We start from the raw sequence: 5,073 nt of genomic DNA, 5'->3' as shown, positions 1-5,073 counted from the left end.
TCAGGGTACTATCCTTGTGGTTTGCTGATTTATGGTTAGGAAACACAGCAGCCAATTTGCGCACAGCAAACTCCTACCAACAGCAATGTGATAATGATCAGATAATCTGTTTTTGTGATGTTGATTGAGGGATAAATATTGGCCAGGATGCTGGGGATAACTCCTCTGCTCTTCTTCAAAATAGCACCATGGGAACTTTTGCATCCATCCAAGCAGGCAAATGGTGCTTTGGTTTAACGTCCCAGCCGAAAGGCAGCACCTCTGACAGTGCAGCACTCCCTCAGTACTGCACTGGAATGTCAGTCTTGACTTTGTGCTGAAACCCTTGAGTGCGACTTGAACACAAAACCTCGTGACCCAGATGAAAGTGCTATCATCTGAACCACTGCTGACACTATGTGGCACAGCTACAAGCCTTGAAGGAGCAAGCAGATGAAAGTACAGAATAGTTAGCAGTAAATAACTAGTCAGTGCACTCAGGGAGACTGAAGCACCCGGGGAGACTGACGCACCTGGAGATGCTGGCATAATGAGCTCTATATTTGGGGCCTATTGTTTGGGATGGGTCATTTTCACAGTGTCTTCTGTCATACCATCAGTAACTGAATAAACAAGTGTTTTTATGGTTAACTCGAGCTGCACTTCATGCTTAAATAAAGAAATATTGACTTTATGATATCTAAAATGCCAATCAAAATTATTGCCTTCATCAGCATTATTAATAGCTTTATCCAAAACTATTATTTGCATTGTTCACAGTTCACAATTGTTTTTGGTTGCAAAACAATATCTCAGTCATTGCCTGGCTATGGATCTGTAACATTGTCTATGCTATTTGTGGGCTATGTGTCATTAATTGTGTGATTGTTTGAATTTATAGGGGATTCTAAAAAAGTGTGACCAGCTGATTGGGTGTCTGTGATGATTAGGTGTACTGGCTTTATTCAGCGTGTCCTCCTAGCTTCCCATCTGCTTCTGATGTTTGTCTACATTGGCCCGTCTTGACATGCTCCTAAAATGTAGAGGAACAAATAGGGAATGCAGGTGCAAAGACCCCCACTGAGATGCGTTGATCTAAGCCTGTGTACTGCCTTTTTTGTAAGTAGTTTGTTGCTGCAGATAAGAGTGGCATGGGCAGAACCCTTGCTTCTGCACACATGCTGAGGTTGAAGGAACTGCCAGTGTACAGTGATGTGTTCTGCACATCCCACTCTCAAGGTTGACTTTTCTCTTTCCCGTGAAGAGTTGAATCAAGCCCTCCTGGCCTCTTCGAAATTTATTTCTCAATGCATCCATCACGTCAGTTGACCAGTCATAGAATCTGTGCCAATGCACAATGGGACTTCAAGTTACTGATGATACAGCCACTGGCACTTGCTCTATGGCAGGTTGCATTCAAAATGATTGTTGCTCCACTACAGATTGGACATGCACATCTGGATACAGTACTCCTTAAAGCACCCAAATTGACCTCAAAAGCCAAGTGACATATCAACACTCACCACATATTGATGTACAGTCCTTTCACAACTGAAACATTTACTGAAATCTGCATCTCTAGGCAATAGAGGATAACATGCATACTTTGTCTGTGCTCAAAACCTCCTTACCCATCTGAAGCCCCTCTTTCCCTTTCACCTCATGAGATTCTTCAAACTAATCCCATCATCTGGTGAATCCTGCTATACAGTACTCCATGGGTCTCTGTGCTGGCGCTGGATGATCTGGAAGGTGTCAGTGTGGTGAATTCTGTTTCAGGTTATCCTCTTATGTCTGGCACTTGTTCAGATAGAGTAGATGAAAAGTTATGATTAAGTGATGCCATGTTTTACATTTCTGAAATGTAGTGGGTATGTTACTAAACTAGTATCACTAATAATCCAGAGAACATGAGTTGAAAGTTTGAGAATTTGAAATCAGTTTAAAAATCTGGAAATAAAGGCTGGTATCAGTAAAAGTGAAAATGAAGCTGCTGGATTGTTGAAAAAACCCAACTGGTTCATTAATGTTCTTTAGGAAAGGAAACCTATATGTGACTCCAGTCGCACACTAACGTAGTTGACTTTTAAGTGGCCTAGAAAGTCTCTTAGATGTATCAAACCACCACAACTGACTCAAGAACACCATCTTCTGAAGGGCAACTTGGGATGGGCAATAAAGTTATCCTTGTCAGCAACGCCCACATCTTGAGAATGAATTAAAAAATGACAAAATGCATATGTAGCTGAATGGTGAAATTATCACACCTATCACATCTCAGAAAGATTTACTGCCGGGGGGTGGGGAGCTGATCTAATGAGATTGACCAGGGAAGTTGCCTAGGGCCTTCCTGTGGAAAACTCCCCGCTTTCACTACTCTCTCATATTGTGGGACAATTTAGCCTAGAATGAATATAATAGCAATAATTGAGACACACCGATTTGCTCTTGTAGGGTTTCTGCTATAGTACTATGATTAAAACTGGGTAACAGATGCCCACAGATGGCACTGCACCAGTATCGTTCCTATATCTGAATAGTGCCTCATTGGGAGTCCTGTTAATTGTGAAATTTCTTCCACTGTTCTCTGAGAACCACATTTGGGCCTCCTTTTCATAATTACAGTCATCCCTGTTTAAGTTAGGAAGTCAGTGTGTTAGTTTGGGTTGTGCAGCCTTGCAACTGAAAACAAGATACGGTTTATATCTGTGTGTTTACGTTATAGCAGAACATCAGCTGCACATCTAGACATTATGTGGTAACAGGCAGCAAACATTTCTATTAATCGTATATGGTCATCTTCTTTATATTTGCCCTTGAGGCCTTCCTTAATGTATTCCTATGAGCTCACTCATCTTGAGCCATGAAACCCTGACCTGTTTGCCTTCCAGGTTTGTAAGATTATAGAATCATACAGCGCAGAAGGAGATCATTCTTCCAGTTGCTACTGTTCTGGCTCTTTGAAAGAGCTATCCAATTAGTTACATTCTATAATGAACACAGTGTTCACAAGCTCACAGTCTTCTTGCCTATGATGATCTTCAGGTGCTGAAAAGATTCATCCTTTTTTGAACAAACTGAATCATTGTCTATCAGAAAAGAATGCTTTGTGAATGTTTTGCTGAGCTATCACTCTTTCAGAATTGTCCAATTGCTAGCCCAGCCAATATTTCACATAGTTCAGTAGCCATTAAGCTACTTGAGAGATTTGCTAAAATACATTGGGATGTACCAGAATTCTGGGAGTTAGGCTAACAAAATCCCATTCCATAAATTCAGCCAGTAGAAAGTGGGTCTGCAGCCGTTTCATTCTGTTGTAGCTAATATTAAAAACAATTGGTGAATTTATCACTTAACAAAAGTGGAAAATAAGACCCTAATTAATTATTTTAGTAACTCCCAAGAAAATAGGAAACATTAAAAACAATGCAGATTGGTTGTTTTCAGCTTAATTGTGAGAATTCTGTTATGGTTGGTAGAGCTAGAATGATTCAGGGAAAGTAAGTTACACAGTTTACAGCTGGATCGAGCAGAGCAGGATAATTCAGGTTTTAATACTTTGGATGATCTATGGTGGATAAACCTCATTCTGGCAATTGTCTCTGCCGCAAGAAACAACAAGCCACTTCAGTGTGGCTTACCATGTAGAAAATCAAGTCAATACACATTATACCAACTCTAGTCCCATCATGTTTGAGTGACAAGAAGTCTTGTAATAGGAGCTTGGAGCCATTAGCTACTTAATCAATTAGTATTTAGCTGCCCTCAAATTAACATTTCTTGAAGCTATTTCCCACTGTGACTAGATAGCAATTATGATTTATGGGGTGGCAATTGTACTGTGAGGTGCTTGGTTTTAGGCACTGCACAGCCTACTAATGCTCGAAATCTGACATGCGTGTGCACATTTTCAACTGGAAATGTGCCAGCTGCAATCTTGCTTCTTGGCCTTTTGGCTAAGATCAAGTGTAGTATCTGTTCTTATCAGTGCTTATTTGATTGAGAAGAGACCATGATCATTGCTTTTTGATCCTGGGGAAGCATTGAGTAAAATGGCTATAACCAATTTTCGAGCTTCGGGCCAGGGAGTGCGCAACACCGTTCGGGTGGTCGTGAAGGACAAGGAAAGAGATGCCCCGGTCGATCGCACCTTCTTCATCAAGAAAATTCTCTTCGATTGCTGCGGATTTCAAGCGACGGGCATCTTCTGCCTACAGGATTTCCCCAGCAGTGGATACTTCGACGTGACGTTCCGGAACGTGGCGGGATGCATCAAGTTCCTGAAGGCGTTCAAGGAGAAAGGGGACCGGGCGCCACTGTTGATCCTCACAGCGGAGCCGCTCTTCACGCTCCCGTCACAACGGGACCGGGTGGTGACGATTCACCTCTACAACCCCCATATTCTGGTGGTGGATGTACTCACCTTTCTCGCCAGGTACGTCGAGGTGGCCGGCAGCAGCACTGATGTCAAGGACCCCTTTGGGATTTGGACCAGCAAGCGGCAGGTCAAGGTGACCTTGAAGGTCGATCCCAGTGAAGCCATCATCCACCCTCCCTCCAGCTTCGCTATCGGGGGAAGTCGAGGCTTCTTGGTCTACGCTGGGCAGCCCAGAGTTTGCCGCACCTGTGGCAAATCTGGTCACATGGCAGCCAACTGCAGCACGGTTGTTTGCAAGAACTGCAAGGAGGAAGGCCATCAGACCAAGGACTGTAAGCAGACTAAGTGTTGCAACTTGTGCAGTGCGGCAGGCCATCTCTACAAAACCTGCCCCAAACGCTGCCTCAGTTATGCTCAGGCGGCAAGGTCCAAGGAAAGGCCGGGAGAAGGTTCGACGAAGGTGTCCGGTGTTCGAAAGGAGACCAGCAACCTTCTCCGCAGTGAGGAACTTCAACCTGAGAAGGAGAAGGAAGGGGAGGCAGCTGAAACCAGCGACCCAGCACCTACCCAGCGCCCGGAAACCCCTCCTCCACAGACAGAATCAATGGAGGAGGAGGCAGCAGATGGACAAACAGGTCAGTGGCAAGTGGTCCAGAGGAAAACCACAAAGAAAAAACACCCCAAAGCGGAACAGGCCACCACCCAAACCAGTGGCA

At 43.9% G+C, this 5,073-nt stretch overlaps 1 pseudogene; it reads left to right on the top strand.

Annotated features, from left to right (window-relative positions):
* The first annotated feature begins 3,915 nt into the window (after positions 1-3,915).
* On the top strand, positions 3,916-4,024 carry LOC137347867 (U2 spliceosomal RNA; annotated as a pseudogene).
* Positions 4,025-5,073: the final 1,049 nt, after the last annotated feature.

Source organism: Heterodontus francisci, chromosome 32 (assembly GCF_036365525.1).
Source record: "Heterodontus francisci isolate sHetFra1 chromosome 32, sHetFra1.hap1, whole genome shotgun sequence".
NCBI classification, from domain to species: domain Eukaryota; kingdom Metazoa; phylum Chordata; class Chondrichthyes; order Heterodontiformes; family Heterodontidae; genus Heterodontus; species Heterodontus francisci.
This window is presented reverse-complemented; position numbering and strand designations above follow the sequence as displayed.